We start from the raw sequence: 18,641 nt of genomic DNA on the forward strand, positions 1-18,641 counted from the left end.
AGGGGAGGGCAGTTAGGGGGTGATCAGGCCTGTAGGGAAACAGCTACGGGCATCAGGCCAGCAGGCAGGCAAGTGGTTAGGAGCCAGCAGTCCCGGATTGCAAGAGGCAGTTGGACATCCCTGAAGGGGGTCCCATATTGGAGAGGGTGCAGGCCAGACTGAGGGACCTGCCTCCCATGCACAAATTTTGTGCACTGGGCCTCTAGTCTATATATGATATCTTTAAGGTATTTATATTTAATATATGTATATGTGCATATATTTAAGATGTACATGATATCATCTATATTTATAGTATACTAGAGGCCTGGTGCATGAATTCATGCACGGGTGGGGTCTCTCGGGATGACCTGTGGGAATTGGGCCCCAGCTTGCATCCCCAGCCTTGCAGCCCTGTAGCCCCACCTGGCACCCCATCTTGGTCTGCCGCTGCCCCCTCACCTGCTCCACCATCCCACTTGTGGGGTAATCAATCTGGGTCAGGCCCCCTGTCTGGCTCCCTCAGTGCCTGAGAGCCAGGCAGCAGCCCCACCCCCCGCCACTGCCGCTGGTCACTGTCTGCAGGACAATCAGGCCCCTGCTCTCACCGGCCTTGGCCTGACACTGCCTGCTCACCTGCTCCACCATACTGCCATAGTCCTACTCTCAGCGGGTCCCATCAGGGCTGGCAATGCCTCCACTGCCGCCTGCTGCCAGCACCATGTCGCCGATGCCCACCATGTTCTGTGCTGTCCCCTGGTGGTCAGCACACTTCATAGCAAGCAGCCAAACTCCTAAACTCCCAGTGGAATGACTGCCTGAGGGGACAATTTGCATTTTAAGCTTTTATTATACAGGATGTCTTAAACACAGATTTATATATATTTTAAATATATATCAAACATATGTATAATATGTGCATATATATGTGTGTATATATATGTATATATATATAAAATGTTTATATATAAGATGTATATATTAGGCATCTAGGGACTAGCAGCAGCAGAAAGCCACCCATAGGCCTGAAGGTACTAGGAGAAAAAACTGTATCACCAGAGTTAGTTGAGAGCTAGAGCATGGAATTGAAGTAGCTTCACAGGAATTATAGCCCAGCTTACAATCCCTGTTAGAACAAACAGGGAGGAAATTGGAAGGGTTGAAGAAGGGAGAGAATGATGATGAAATATCTTAATCTCTGTCCTCAAACCCCCATATATTTTGCCTGAGCCTCCCTTTGGCCCAATCCAATCAGGAGCCAGAGAGTAAGAGAGGCTAAGTGATGCAATTTGTAGGAGACAGTCTCTTAGAAGCAAAGACAGGGCAGAGGTGTTGAGAATAGGAGTTGGGAAGATTGGGACCATGCAGGAGTGGGGGATGAATGAATGGGGTTAGAGGTGGGGGATGAAGGTATTCAGTCCAACTAGAATAATCTTTTGGGATCCATTAGGTTGTTGAGTCACTAAACTTCTTGATTAATATATAAGAGAGTGAGCTTCATACTGGCCTCCACTCTATTAATTTAGTAAGATTTCAAAAAGAATGAAATTAACCATATACTTTGCCCTAGGTATCCTATATAATAAAAGGGTAATATGAAAATTGACCCTAACAGCAGAACAACTGGGAATGACTGGTCACTATGACACACACTGACCACCAGGGGGCAGACACTCAATGCAGGAGCTGCCCCCTGGTCGTCAGTGTGCTCCCACAGGAGGAGCTCTGCTCAGCTGATGCCTGCCAGCACAGCATTGGTGGCAGGAGCCTCTCCCGCCTCCTCAGCAGTGATAAGGATGTTCGACTGCAGCTTAGGCCTGCTCCCCGCTGGCAAGTGGACATCCCCTGAGGGCTCCTGGGCTGCCAGAGGGATGTCTGACTGCCAGCTTAGGCCTGATCGCCCAGGGAGGTGGACATCCCCTGAAGGGTCCCAGACTGCGAGAGGGCACAGGCCAGGCTGAGGGACCCCCCCCCCCCCGAGTGCACAAATTTTTGTGCACCAGGCCTCTAGTAAAATATAAAATGTAATTTAAACAATTAATATATCAAGAATTAAATATATATGTAATATCACAATTCAATTCTTAGACAAAATATATACATGCATATACTTATACATATACATATATACATACATATATACATACACAATATAATATTCCAGTAATGAAATTTTATTATATATATACTAGAGTCCTGTTGCACAAAATTCATACAAGGGGCTTGGCCCTCACAGCTTTAGGCTCCTTCCAGAAGGTCGTCTGGATGGTTGTTCTGCTGTTCGGTCTAATTAGCATATTAGCTCTTTATTATATAGGATTTGCTTATATGTATTGTATTTACATATGTATATGTACATGTATATAGAGTTTTTAAATATGTTTTTATTGATTTTAGAGAGAGAAGGGAGATGGAGAGAGAGAAATATCATTTGAGAGAGAAACATTGATGGGCTTCCTCCTGCACTCACCCAGATTGGGTTCAAACCCACAACTTGGGTATTTTCCCTGACTGAGAATCAAGTAAGCAACCTTTTTGGTTCATGGGGTAAGGCTCAATCAACTAAGTCACACTGGCCAGGGTTATATTGAGTTTTTAAAAACTACTTTCTTGGACAAATTATATTTTTAATGGAAATCTCTTTGAAAAAAAGCAGAGTTCATTGAAATTGACTTCTAGGGTCAAATGCCTTTGGATGTTGTAAAAGATCAAGATCCTTATCTAATGTGAGCTTTAATACAGGACCGAAAATGCCTCTAAAGGTAGATGAAATAGTTTCAAAGTTCTAAAATATAGGTGCAAGGACTAGTAATTTATTCTGGTAAAGATTGATGATGTTTGTAAAGCAAAAGAGATTTATTGACATATTTATTGATTTGATTTATAGGTTTGAAATTATTTTTTTACGCAAGAAGAATTCATGAACGTGCCACAAATACAATCAGAAAAAAACGCAGCGTCTGCAGAGTGGATGGGGAGTGAGGCTCACAGGCAGCTGTGAGTGAAGAGGATTTAACAAAGAAGAATGATTTCTGTGGTGGAAACATATTACACAGCACAACACTGTTCTCAGCTCTCAGTAAATAATGATGACTAACCCAGATGGGATGAGAGTAGCAAATGATGCTTGTGGAGTGAATGCAGTTAGAAAGAAGGAAAAGATACCATGTAATTATAGCTGTTTTATTTTTCCCCAAACTGAGGAGTGTAACAGAATAAACAATGGTGAATGGAGAGGAAGTCACACAAAATAAGCAAAATCAATAATGCATTTCAGTTTCAATAGATATCCAGATAGCACACATTTATGTTATATATGAATAAACCAATTTAATTTACAAATCATATAAAATATATATATTACTAATGACTCAAGTAGAGTTGACTACAAAGAGTTCATAGTAGCAAAAAAGAGGAACTGATTCTGGAAAAGCAATTCAGTAGAAAGATACTGAGTAGCTCTGGAGATCTGAGAACCAGATGTGGAGGCTCCACAACTAAAAATAATGCCCAAATCATTCTGCAGTTCTGGTCAATCAAAGACACAACTTCATTGCCTCGGGAACCAGAGGATGCCTGTTTCCCTCGTGGAAACTGTTGAGACAGAGTCAGAGAAACTGCCTCTCAAAGTGCAGCCTCTGATGAGACTGGCCTCTGGAGTTGGCTGCAGTCACTCCAGTTCCCTGTCACCAGAAAACATTTTGTAATATCTTTCCTTTAGGTCACTTTTGTTTAGAGTCAGTGTGAGTGTGGCACAACTTTAGTCACTAGGAAAGTAAGGATACAGTGCATTTGGCTTCCAAAGGAGATTGGGTATGCCCCCTTAGTTGAAAGATTCCTCAAATATAATATGGAGATTCAGATATTGGCTGGACAAAAAGAATAGCAAATGGCCTTTGAAGAAAATAAGCAATAGCACTAAAGTACCCCAGAACATGACCATTCTATATGTGAAAAACCTCATAAATGAAGAAGCCTAACATATGGAGATCACCATCGTGCTATGGTTCTTACCATCAAGTGTATATAACTGAAAAAATTACTATTGCAATGTGGATTTTCTAAACAGATGGTTTAGCTAAGTAGCCTAATCAACCACTAACATTTAAAGCATGTATTACTATTAAATAAAACTTAATAACAATGATTGCATTGTTTATCATTATCTGAATGTTATTATTGGGTATTTTGGCTAAATCATATTTCATTTAATGTAAATTTTGGCCAAATCACATTTTATTCAATGTAAATGACATATAAGCTTTTATTTTTTTTTGCCATTTCCTTTTTAATTCTCACTCTCTAGTGTCTACTTCTTTTTTGACAGTAAGCAAACTCAGATCTGTCCTATCCTATATAATAAAGAGGTAATATGCAAATTGACCCTCACACCCTCATGTCATCACAACATGGCCATCCCCATGTCATCACAAGATGGCCACCCCTTGTCGTCACAAGACAGCCACCCTACATCATCACAAGATGGCTGCACCCACGTTGTCACAAGATGGTTGTCAGGGGAGGGCAGTTGGGGGTGACCAGGCTGGCAGGGGAGGGCAATTGAGGGGGACCAGGCCTATAGGGTAGGGCAGTGGGGGCAATCAGGCTGGCAGGGGAGTACAGTTGGGAGCGATCGGCCCAGCACGGGAGGGCAGCTGGGGGTGATCGGGATGGCAGGGGAGCAGTTAGCTGTCAGTCAGGCCAGCAAGGGAATGGTTAGGGGGTGATCGGGCTGGCAGGCAGAAGTGGTTAAGGGCAATCAGGCTGGCAGGCAGGAGCGTGGAGCCAGCAGTCCCGGATTGTGAGAGGGATGTGCCCCGAGGGGTCCCAAATTGGAGAAGGTGCAGGCTGGGCACCCTCTCCATGCAAGAATTTTGTGCACCGGGCCTCTAGTAGTACCATAATTCTTGCTGCATCCTTGATCTATCATTGTACCACTCTCTAATCAATAACATTTTTAAATGTGTGTAAGATGCCCTGGTCGGTGTGGCTCAGTTGGAGTGTCCTCCCGTCCCATACCCTGAAGGGTGGTGGGTTTGACTCCCATTCAGGACACATGCCAGGTTGTGGGTCTCTTTCTCTCTCTCTCTCTCTCTCTCTCTCTCTCTCTCTCTCTCTCTCTCTTTCACACACACACACACACACACACACACACAACACATACACACACACCTCTATCTTTCAAAAATCAATAAAGAAAAATAAAATAGAACGTGTGTAAGATGTTTGTCCCCACTTCTTGTCCTTCAGTGAGACACTTCTGAACACCTTGGAACTTTACTATTTCTCTTATAATTGCACTGAATATACTTTTAAGGTCATACTGCTGAATCCAGTGGATTTTTCAGCCTTTATCCTTCACAGTCTTCACTATTTTTCTTTATAATCTCCAATTCATCCTTCATACATTTATCCCTTTGTTAGTTCATATTTATGTTTGCCTTCCTACCTTTGCAGTCACTAATTTTTTACTCTTTTCCCTTTGCTCTCCTTTTAAATGCAAATATCTTCCCAAATTTTAATCTTTATCCTCTTCTACATGTTTTACAACCACCTTAGGTCATTCATTTGTTCCATGGAGGAGTATATAGAGTTATTAACAGTCTAATCTAAATGTGAAATTCTCCAATATATATCTTTAGTCTCAAACTCACTTCTGACCTTCTGTTATAATTCCAAAAGCATTTTAAATTAAATATTTATAAGGTCAAATTCATAATATTTTTTCCAGCCTGCTATTCCTGAGGACTTACTATCATATATACTTTAAGGCTTAAGACTAATTGCAGGACATCTGGCCCAAATACCTATTGAAACTTAAATCTCATCCCATCAGTACCATGAATGTGTATTTGTGTGGTTATGTAGGTTAAATTTTCCATAGATACTGAACCTTTAAATGCTTGGAAGAGAACATGGAATGATAAAAATTTGAGAAATGTGAAGCAGATTAGGCTTATTATCTATCAGCAAGAACACAGCATTTCATAATTTTTATTTATTAAACATATATTTTACATTTTATAAGTATACTCTCCATTGTCCTTTTCTTCATCTTATCCATGAGCTAAATGATTAAATTGGTACTCTGTATTTAAAGAATTTGCAGTTACAAAGTTGTGAAGTTTCCAAATATGAATGTCACAACTGAGAGTATTTTTGTAGCTGGTCAGCATTTTATGATATTAAATTTATTCTGATTCTAGTAAATCCCTAGTGTTCTCCTAGTGACAATTCTTCTTCATCATTTGTTTATCCCTTCAAAATAACACACACACACACACACACACACACATACACGCACACACACACACACACACACACCATGCACAAATGCACTGCTACCATGGACATTTTTGCTGAGCATCATATTTTTCTTTGCCTTCTGACTGAAGAACTTAACACAATACTCCATATGCATTCAGTCTACTTGAATGATTTGTAATCCTAGACATTTGCCATATTTTCAAGATTTTTATGGGTTGGATCAGCCAAAGCATAACATTTCAGCCAGGACATAAATTTTGTAAAGCTAGATCCATCTAAAATAAGTAAAAGATAGGGATCAGGCACAAGTTCAATTAAGATGTTGTTTGCATAAACACGTTAAAAAAATTCAAATATTCTATTTCTCAAAGCTTCCAGGATTAGCCACTGAACTGCCCTCTTAAATCCCAGCTGCTGAGATGAAACATTAAAAATGGTCACTTGTGAGAATGAATAATGTGCCATTTCATTCTACTTGTATGATAAATTTTAGAGAGGCAAAGATTTTAAGTGTATTTTCTTAATAAAGAATATGAGAACAATATCATTGCTACTAATATTTCAGAGTTGAAATTCTCACTCATTGATTTATAGTCCTATATAACATATCAGATAAAATGTGATGACACATATGCACAGGGAAAGATATTATGAATTTGATCGATTATGTTAGATTTTTGTGTTGAGTAGCTCATACTCCTTTGAGAACTAAAAGCACAGGATTCTCCAGTGGGATTTGAATACTAGTTATAGGTAAAGAAACAGCATAAACATGATGTAGTGAATATGTTTTTCATTTCTCTTTTACTTAATTTCCCTGGGATAAGAATGAAAAAAATTAGGGTTCAAAATAATTTTTTATTTCTGCAAGAGAAACATGGTTTTGTATATTTAAACTTATGAGCAGAGGCTGATGGCCAACTGAGCAGTGGCACAAGAGAAAAATGTGAAGGAGTTATTTCTGTCTCTCTCCCCTCTCTCTTTGCTATTAAGAATAAAATTCCTTAGAACATTAATGTAAAAGTTGAACTACCCATAAGTATACATTAATATCTCTTTTAGAATGTTGATAATATAAAGAAGAAAAAGTACAAAATAAATATTCTTGTCCGATGCAGCCAAATTTCCACTTTACTCCCAGCAATATCCACCAAAGTAACTTTGCACTATTTTTTTTTTATTTTTATGCTAGAGGCCTGGTGCACAAATTCATGCACAGGTGGGGACCCTTGGCCTGATCAGTGGGGCCCATTGGGGCTGTCTTGCCCAGTCCCGATCAGGGCCCATTGGGGCTGGCTAGCCAGGGGAAGGGACCGAGGGAGGTTGGCCTGCCACCAGAGGTTGGCTGTGGGAGCACACTGACCACCAGTGGGCAGCTCCTGCATTGAGTGTCTGCCCCTGGTAGTCAGTGCATGTCATAGCAATTGGTCATTTGGTCGACCAGTCATAATGGTCACTTAGGTTTTTATATATATATACTAGAGGCCTGGTGCACGAAATTCGTGCACTGGGGGTGTGGGGGTTCCTCAGCCCAGTCTGCCCCCTCTCACAGTCTGGGAGCTCTCAGGGGATGTCCTACTGATGGCTTAGGGGTGGGCAAACTTTTTGACTCGAGGGTCACAATGGGTTCTTAAACTGGACTGAAGGGCCGGAACAAACACATGGATGGAGTGTTTGTGTGAACTAATATAAATTCAAAGTAAACATAATTACATAAAAGGGTATGGTCTCTTTTTTTTTAGTTTTATTCATTTCAAACGGGCCGGATCCGGCCCGCGGGCCGTAGTTTGCCCACGGCTGGCTTAGGCCCATTCTCCTTGGGGAGTGGGCCTAAGCTGCAGTCTGGCAGCAGAGGCTCAGTGCAGGCGCCCCTTGTGTGTGTGTGTGTGTGTGTGTGTGTGTGTGTGTGTGTCCCCGCTGGGGCTGGGGGTGCGGAATGGCCAGGCCGGGCCCTGAGTAGTACCACCACTGCTGCCACTGTCATTAGCGTCTGGGATGCAGGCATGGGTTGAAAAGACTGAACCACACCCCAGGCCTCTCTGACCCTGAGTTTGTTCGTCTGGGAGTTGAAGCAGGAGGGGCCAGGCCCTGCACTCTTGGCCCTTCATGGAGACTTCTTTTTTGCCCTCAGTCATTTTCCCCATTCCAGGCCTGAGGACAGCAGCATTCTTGTTTTTTTTTATTTGTTTGTTTGTTTTTTTGTTATTTAACTTTTTTTTTTTTTTTAAGAAGGTGGAGATTTCTAGAAAAGACAAAATTACAGAGACAGAAAACAGACCTGTGGTTGCCTGCGGCTAGGGTGGGATTGTCTGCAGATTGGCAAACAGCATGATGGAAGCTTGAAAATGATTTGTGTCGGTGGTTGAGCTGCTGTGGAAATTCAAGCATCAAACAGTATGCCTGCTGTGGGTGAGTTGTATGGCATTTAACTTCTTTTTATTATTACAATTCTTACCGTTCAATTTAGCATGGACCATCACTTTTCCAGGGTTCTAGGAAACATCCTAGAAGCCAGCTAACACCATATCCTGGGGTATCGACACAAATGTCTTTGATCCATGCCAATGTCACTTTTTTTTTGTCTAACCAGGGTCCAGAAAACCTGTGTTAGTTGAGAGTTTTGTCTCATTTGGAGCTTGGCTATACTGATCAGCCTAGTCTTCTGTTTCATAGAAGGATGTGTGACTACAGAGTCCATCCTGCTTTCACCCTCGCTTTCAATCAGTGATCAATTTTTCTTGATATTTTGTTATTTTTTTCAGAGTGCCAAGTGAATTCAATAACATTAATAAAGCCACCTAATTCCTTTGTACTTATAATTTCTACTAGAGGTCCAGTGCACAAAGTTTGTGCATGGGGGGGTGCATCCCTTAACCCAGCCTGCACCCTATTCAATCTGGGACCCCTCGGGGGATGTCCGACTGACAACAGTTGGACATCCCTCTCGCAATCTGGGACCGCTGGCTCCTAACTGCTTACCTGTCTGCCGGCTGGCCTGATCCCCCTAACTGCTCTCCCCTCCTGGCCTGATCACCCTAACTGCTCTACCCTGCTGGCCTGATTGTCCCTAACTGCCTCTGCCTTGGCTCCACCATCATGGCTTTGTCCAAAAGGTCATCCGGAAGAAGTCCAGTCTAATTAGCATATTATCCTTTTATTAGTATAGCTTAACCACATGTTTTTCAATTACCTCCTACATTGTGCCAGATATTAATTCTTTCTTCCCAATTTACCACAGGTAAAATTTAACAGTTTAACTATTGGTATATCATTTATGTCAGGAACTGACATATTGCTGGCCAGACTACAAGAGAATCCATGAGTGCCTGATTTCCCAGATCACTCCTTGTACAAACTGCTTCAGGTTACATTCCCTAGGAAGCTGATTTGGAGGTGGAGTTTAGGATGCAAGATGTTTATTGGAGTTTCCCTAGGATTAACACCTGTAAAAGAGAGGAAGCTAACAAAATTGGGCAAAAGTAGAAATTAAATTGCATTGAAGGCCCAATGACAAACTCATATAATCACTGGAACTCTGAAGCAAGAATGACCTTTCATGGTTGTTTCCCTTTGGGATCAGATGACTAGGTTTTAAAAATATATTTAAATAAATAAAACCTGCATTAATCAGGCTTTGGTTGTGACTGCCCCTGGCAGGGGCATGGTCTTGGACAAAATAGCTCTTGTCTCTGAGGCAGTCTCTGGGGAGGCTAACAGCACTTCCAACAGCTGAGACAGCAAATCCATGCATGAAGGGTGACCTGCACAACATACCACAGTGTCTCCCACTATCTACTGAATATGCCTCACTCATATCTACCCAACCCTAATTTAAAACCCTAACCCATTTAAATATTCCTGGGCATACAGTAGGAATTCTTATAATTGTAGACGTTTATCTGAGTCAGTTCAGAAAGTTCAGATGTTGAGCTTCTGGTCAAGATGGTGGGGAGGTAAATGTGGTATTTGCCTCCTCCCACAACCACAACAAAATTATAACTAAACTAAAGAACAACCATCATTAATAACTGTCTTAAATCTAACTAAACAGCAGTACTACAACTGAGGATATGAAGAAGAAGCCACAATAAGGCTAACAGGAGGGGTGGAGATGCAGAACAGCAGGTCCTAGATCAGGAGTGGGCAAACTTTTTGACTCGAGGGCCACAATGGGTTCTTAAACTGGACCGGAGGGCCGGAACAAAAGCATGGATGGAATGTTTGTGTGAACTAATATAAATTCAAAGTAAACATCATTACATAAAAGGGTACGGTCTTTTTTTTTTTTTTTTTAGTTTTATTCATTTCAAACGGGCTGGATCCGGCCCGCAGGCCGTAGTTTGCCCACGGCTGTCCTAGACCCACATGCAGCAAATAAGAATTAGAAGGGATATCTCAGCTGCAGAGATTTTCCTGAAAAACAAGGTGTCCTAATCATACACTAGGCACCCAGCCCAGGGGTCCAGAACTGGGAACAGAAGTCCCCATAATTTCTGGCTGAAAAATCCAGCAGGGATTGTGGCTCAGTGAGTCCCAGGCAGTTCCTCTTAAAGGTAGTGCACACAGACTTACTCTGATTCACTCCATTCTGAGCTCCTGTGCTTGCAGTAGCAGCCTGAAGGATACTAGGGACATACACGGAGGAAATTACTTGTCTGGCATCAGGGTGACAGCTGGAGGGGCAGCTTTCTCCCAGACAGAAGTGCTAGCAGAGCCCATTGTTCCCTTATGGGCCCTCCCATCACAGAGCTGGAAGGGGTGCTATATATGAGTCTCCATTACACTGGTTATTACTGTTCACCTGCTCTGGTGATTCCCTGAGACCTTGCTCCACTTAACTGGAAGGCCCACCCACGCTGTTTCCAATGGCTTTTCCATAAGAATGGCCTGTCTTGGCTCATGCTGCAGACTTTCCTAAAATCTCTCAAACAAGCAGAAAATGGCCTCTAAAGGCCTTATTCCTCTTCCTAAGTTGCCCCAGGGTTGGCATTAGTGGCAGCCAGCCTCAGTTTGTAGCCTGACCTCTCCTGGCTCCTCTAAATCCAGCAAAGTAACAGCCATCTGCAGATCACTTTGTAGCTCATGCCAGGTGGCCTGGGACAGGGCATAAGTGGCAGTTGACCTTGGCTTGCACCACCTTGGAGGCTTGATAGCCAGTGTACCTGGTGTATATCTTCAGACCACATGGAAGCACCACCCAACCACTTTCAAAAGCAATGCACTGAAGGAGCACTCAAGACCCACTGCAGTAAGTCCTGTTCCATGGGGTTATCACCTGTATAGCTTATCATCTACAATGGTTATAGCCAATCCTCGTAGCTGATTGAACTATGGATAAATCTTTTCCATTAAGGTGGCAACAGCAATCAAGGCTCAACTACAACAGGAGGGTATACACAGCCCACAAGAGGGAAACATCTGGAGTGCCCATCTCTGGGGAATGGGGAGGCTGTGCCACTGGACCCTACAGGACACCTAGTATATAATAAGGCCATTACACCAAACCCAGGAGATTTAGCAGCTCTACATAATAAACAGAAATGAACACAAGCCAAAATGAGGAAACAAAGAAGTATATCCTAAGTGAAAGAACAGAAAAAAACTTCAGAAAAAGAACTAAACAAAATTGAGACAAACAGTCTACCAGACAGAGTTCGAAACACTGGTTATAAGGATGCTCAGTGAACTTAAGGGAAGAGTAGATGAGCTTAGTGAGAACTTCCACAAAGAGATAGGAAACATACAAAAGAACCAGTCAGAAAGGAAGAACACATTGACTGAAATGAAGGATACATTACAGGGAATAAACAGTGAAGTAGATGCAGCAGAAGATCAAACTAGAAATTTGGAAAATAAGAAAACAGAACAGTAGAAAGGAAAAAAATCCAAAAAATTGAGGATAGCATAAGGATCCTCTGTGCCAACAACACTGGCATCAATGGGATGTTGGAAGGAGAAGAGATAGGGCAAGAAATTGAAAACCCTCTTTGAAAAAATAATAAAGGGAAACTTCCCTAACCTGGTGAAGAAAATAGACATGCAAGTCCAAACACAGAGAGTCCCAAACAAGATAAACCCAAAGAAATTCATACCAAGACACATCACACTTAAAATGCCAATGGTGAAAGACAAAAAGAGAATCTTAAAAGCAGCAATAAAAAGTAGTTAGTTAACTACAAGGGAGCTCCCATAAGACTGTAAGCTAATTTCTCAACAGAAACTTTGCAGGGCAGAAATATTCAAAGTGATGAAAAGAAAGACCTACAACCAAGCTTTCATTTAGAATCAAAGGACAGATTAAGAGCTTCTCAGACAAGAAAAAGCTAAAGAAATTCATCACCCAAAATCAGTATTACATGAAATGTTAAAGGGTCTTCATTAAAAAGAAGAAAAACAATTAAAAGTATGAACAATAAAATGGCAATTTATACTGTATCTACACTAATAAAAGACAAAGATGCTAATTGACTGTACCTTCATTATGCCCAAGCCACACCCACCAGTCTATCAGAGCGACTGTATGCAAATTAACCAAACCAAGATGGCGGCCAGCAGCCACGGAGCTGGAGCAAGCAGGAGGCTTGGTTGTCCCAGTGATGGAGGAAGCCAAGCTTCCCGCCTGTGGCCTCCACAAAAGGCAACAAAGTTTCAATTATAGAAGCTAAATAAATCCCAGATACCTGCTTCCAGCCAGCCTCCACTGGGAGCATGAGTGGCTAGGGGCTGTGGCTAGCCTGCAAACAGCCATCAGCCCCTCACCCAAGATGGCCACACCCTCATGGGATGAGGGTCTCTGCTTGGGGGCTTGGCCAGTCTGCAAACAGCCATTAGCCCCTCACCCAGGCTGGCCAGGCACCCCAGCGGGGACCCCTACCCTGAAGGGGCTTTTGCCAGCCTGCAAACAGCCATTAGCCCCTCACCCAGATTGGCCAGGGACCCCAGCAGGACCCTTCACCCTGAGAGGGGTGTGGCCAGCCTGAAAACGGCCATCAGCCCCTCACCCAAGATGGCCACACCCTCATGGGATGAGGGTCCCTGCTGGGGGGCTTGGCCAGCCTGCAAACAGCCATTAGCCCCTCACCCAGGCTGGCCAGGCACCCCAGCGGGGACCCCTACCCTGAAGGGGCTTTTGCCAGCCTGCAAACAGCCATTAGCCCCTCACCCAGATTGGCCAGGGACCCCAGCAGGACCCTCCACCCTGAGAGGGGTGTGGCCAGCCTGAAAACGGCCATCAGCCCCTCACCCAAGATGGCCACACCCTCATGGGATGAGGGTCCCTGCTGGGGGGCTTGGCCAGCCTGCAAACAGCCATTAGCCCCTCACCCAGGCTGGCCAGGCACCCCAGCGGGGACCCCTACCCTGAAGGGGCTTTTGCCAGCCTGCAAACAGCCATTAGCCCCTCACCCAGATTGGCCAGGGACCCCAGCAGGACCCTCCACCCTGAGAGGGGTGTGGCCAGCCTGAAAACGGCCCTCAGCCCCTCACCCAGGTTGGTCAGGCACCCCAGCGGGGACTCCTACCCTGAAGGGGCTGTGGCCAGCCTGCAAACAGCCATCAGGCCTTCACCCAGGATGGCCAGGCACCGCAGGGAGGACCCCCACACTGAAGGGGCTGTGGCCAGCCTGCAAACAGCCATAAGCCCCTCACCCAGGCTGACCAGACACCCCAGGGGGACCCCCACCTTGAAGGGGGTGTGGCCAGTCTGAAAATGGCCCTCAGCCCCTCACCCAGGCTGGCCAGGCACCCCCTGGGGACCCCCACCCTGATCCGGGACACCCTTCAGGGAAAACCAGCTGGCCCCCACCCATGCACCAGGCCTCTATCCTATATAATAAAAGGGTAATATGCAAATTGACCCTAGCAGCAGAGAGACTGGGAATCACTGGACACTATGACACACACTGACCACCAGGGGGTAGACGCTCAATGCAGGAGCTATCCCCTGGTGGTCAGTGTGCTCCCACAGGGGGAGCTCTGCTCAGCCACAAGCTAGGCTGATGGCTGCCAGTACAGCGGTGGTGGTGGGAGCCTCTCCCGCCTTCTCAGAAGCGCTAAGGATGTCTGACAGGAGCTATGCCTGCTCCCTGCTGCAAGTGGACATCCCCCGAGAGCTCCTGGGCTGCCAGAGGGATGTCTGACTGCCAGCTTAGGCCCAATCCCCCGGGGAGCGGGCCTAAGCCAGCAGGTGGTCATTCCCCAAGGGGTCCCAGACTGCGAGAGGGCACAGACCAGACTAAGGGACCCTCCCGAGTGCACAAATTTTTGTGCACCAGGCCTCTAGTATATATATAAAAGCCTAAGCAACCGAATGACTGAATGACCGAATGACCAGTCACTATAACATGCACTGGCCACCAGGGAGCAGATGCTCAACTCAGGAGCTGCCCCCTAGTGGTCAGTGTGCTTCCATAGCCAACCTCCCATGGCCAGCAAACAGCCTACGGCCAGCCAGCCAACCTCCCACGGTTCCTCGCCCCAGCCGGCCAGCCCCCTGTGGTCCCTCTCCCTGGCTGGCTGGCCCCCACAATTGGCCCCAACTATGGCCAGGCTAAGAGATCCCACCCGTGCATGAATTCATGCACCTGGCCTCTAGTATATATATAATCTATCAACAATTGAATCTACAAAACAAAATAAACAAACAAGCAAAACAGAAAATGGCTAATAGATTTAGAAAACCTTTTGGCCATTTACATATAGAACAAGAGTTGGGGGGATGGGTAAAAAAGGTTAAGGGATTAAGAAGTAAAAATTGGTAGTTACAAAATAGTTATTTGGATGTAAAATACAGCATAGGTAATATAGTCAATAATATTCTAATACTATGTAAGGTGTCAGATGGGTATAAGATTTATCAGGTTGATCACATTTTATGTTATACTAGAGCCCAATGCATGAATCCGTGCATGGGTAGGGTCTGGCCAGTCCAGCCCCAGTCAGGGAGGATTGGGCCGGTCAGGAGAAAGAGACAGCAGGAGGTTGGCTGACTGGCCTGCCTTGATCAGGGCCCAATCAGGGCCGAGCCGGCTGGGGGCCGAGGACAATTGGCCAGAGGGCCCTGCCCCTGATTAGAGTGGGGGGCCAATTGGGGGCGGGGCTGGCTGTGGGGAGGGGCTGTGGATGGTGGACAGGCTGTCCCCACCCCAAAATGGAAGGGGGGGGGGCAATTAGGGGTCAGCGGCCAGGGTAGTGACTGTGGGTGTTTGGTCAGCTAGCCCTGCCACTGATTGGAGTGGGGGGGCCGATCAAGGATGGAGCTGACTGGGATAGGGGCTTCAGGGCTGGCCCTGCTCTCTTTTGGCCTGGCGGGAGGGGAGCGGAATCAGAGCTGGGGCTGGCCTGGGGAGGAGCTGTGGGATGGTCTGGGTGGGGCAGGCTAATCGGGGGAGGGCCTACCAGGGGAAGGGCCACAGGGGGATTGGCAGGCCGCCCCTCCCTCGATTGGGGTGGGAGAGGCCGATCAAGGGTGGGCTAGCTGGGAAGAGGGGCCACAGGAGGTTGGCCAGCTGGCCCCACACCCCAATGGGGCTGGTTCCCTGGCCGCAGTGGGCATCATAGCAACCAGTAGTTCCAGTTGTTACGACATTCCAGTTGCTGGCTTTTTATGTATATAGATAATATCTAATCACTGGGTTGTATACCTGAAACTAATATAATATTGTATTTCAACTGTAATTTTTAAAAAATGTTTTAAAAGAAAACAAACAAATAAATAAAGTGATACAAGTGTTAGTTTTTCCTTTATTTAGTTTTTGTAATTGTTTCACTTGGGCAGTCTGATGATCCTCACAGTTCATTGTGATGCACATTTGCTTTGACTGTTTTTTTGTTTTGCCTATAAAGTTGAATGTTTAACAATGTGTGTATAGTTCCACTAACATGTGGATTATTTTCTAATAAATATGGTAAATGTATTTTTTTCTTCCTTATATTTTTTTAAATAACATTTTCTTTTCTTTAGCTTACTATATTGTAAGAATACTCTATATAATACTAGAGGCCCAGTGCATGAGATTCATGCACTCGGGGGGATCCCTCAGCCCAGTTTGCAACCTCTCGCAGTCTGGGAGCCCTTTGGAGATGTCTGAGTGATGGCTTAGGCCCGCTCCCTGTTTTTGACAAGTTCTCTAGGTGCTTTCTCATAATAATCACTACTCCAGGCATGAGCAACTAATAGGTGTCTTAAAAATTAGGAATGAACACAGATTAATTTATGTCTATTAATTGCTGAGGCAATACTAGTATATGTCTTAGCATGTGTATGTGTAAATAATTTATACAAATAAATGATAGTCTCTAAATGGTAGGTGACATATTAGTGACACTAATTGTTATAAATAATCCATGCTATTGATATTGAATGTTAAGGTCTCCTAAAGAAATATGACTTTTTAGTAGAGTGCCATTTTACATAATACCCTCTTTCTAAAGCATTTACATTTATAATTGGTATATAAATGTTTATGAAAAAGGAAATACTCATGAGACAAAGAAAATGTTTTATGAAGAATAAGAAATTTGATGGATGTTTCTGTAAAAATGAACTGTTGTATTAAAAAGTGACAAGATTGCCCTAACTGGTTTGGCTCAGTGGATAGAGCGTCGACCTCCCAGGTTCCATTCTGGTCAAGGGCATGTACCTTGGTTGTGGGCGCATTCCCAGTGGGGAGTGTGCAAGAGGCAGCTGATTGATGTTTCTCTCTCATTGATGTTTCTAACTCTCTATCCCTCTCCTTTCCTCTCTGTAAAAATAAAATATAAAAAAAATAAATAAATAAAATAAATAAAAAGTGACAAGATTTATAGCTGTTCATAATAGTGATCTCTTACTTGCTATAAAGCAATTAGGAATATATAAAATTTTGATAATAAAAGTATTCATCACATTTTATTGCATTATAGAATATCATTATGCCCATTATATTTTAGTCTTATATTTCCTTACCTTGTATTTTTATTCTAATATAAAAGTAATTGTATAAAATTGTATTACAATTATTAACCTTAAATTTTTCTTGTAACAGAAAGTAAATTTCAAAACATAAATTCCTATTAGCTTCACTGAATGTTTAATATAATTATTATATTTTCTGAACAAAAATTTCTGAGATTTAACAAATTCTTCCCAAAGTATAAAAAATGTCTATATTTTATTATTTTATTTAGATGAGAAGTTTCTAATTTGGTAAAAATTCACATTCACATTACATTCCCTATTTTTCTTTATTGTATTTCAAAATTATTTTCAAATATTAATAGACTAGAGCAGTGATGGCAAACCTTTTGAGCTCGGCGTGTCAGCATTTTGAAAAACCCTAACTTTGGTGCCGTGTCACATATAGAAATTTTTTGATATTTGCAACCATAGTAAAACAAAGATGTATATGTTTGATATTTATTTTATATATTTAAATGCCATTTAACAAAGAAAAATCAACCAAAAAAATGAGTTCGCATGTCACCTCTGACACGCGTGTCATAGGTTCACTATCACTGGACTAGAGGCTTGGTGCATGAATTCATGCACCAGTGGGCTCCCTTGGCCTGGCCTGCAGAATCGGGCTGAAACCAGCTCTCCAACATCCCCTAAGAGGTCCCAGATTGAGAGAGGGCACAGGCCAAGCTGAGGGACCCCACTGGTCCATCCATGATCAGAAGAGACACAGGAGGTTGGCCAACCAGGGAGGGACCGCAGAAGGGCTCCAGGGTTTGTCTGGCCCATCTTGCTCAATCCTGATCAGCTAGACCCCAGCAGCAAGCTTACCTATCAATCAGAGTGTCTGCCCCCTGGTGGTCAGTGCATGTCATAGGGAGTAGTTGAGCAGCCTTAGCATATCATTCGCATATTACGCTTTGATTGGTTGAACGGATGACCAGACGACTGGACACTTAGCATATTAGGCTTTTATTATATAGGATGTTCTCTGTAATATTAGCATATTTTTAGGCATTTTTTCTCTTTTTTTAAGATTTTTAATTGATTTTTAGAGAGAAAGGAAGAGAGAAAATCTTCGATGTGAGAGGGAGACATCTATCAGCTGCATTAATTGGCTGCCTCCTGCATGCCCAGCACTGGGGATTAAGCCAGCAACTCAAGCATGTACCCAGACTGGGAATAAAACTGCAACCTTTCAGTGCATCAGAGGATTGCCCAACTAACTGAGTCATACCAGCCAGGGATACACATTTTATTTCAAATTCTAATTTAAATTTCCCCCTTGTTAATGCATGCTTTGATATTCATACATTGATGAATATATTTTATTGTCAGTAACTCTTGATTATTTCTAGTTGCTTGACACACTCTATCTATTGAAAATTGGCTTTTTCTCTTTTACCGAGAAAATGGAACAATATAATTTTTAAAATTAAGTTTCACAATTAAAGCTTTTTTA

This window comes from Myotis yumanensis, unplaced genomic scaffold, assembly GCF_028538775.1.
Source record: "Myotis yumanensis isolate MYYU_CA2020_CCGP unplaced genomic scaffold, mMyoYum1.0.hap1 SCAF_2, whole genome shotgun sequence".
NCBI lineage: Eukaryota > Metazoa > Chordata > Mammalia > Chiroptera > Vespertilionidae > Myotis > Myotis yumanensis.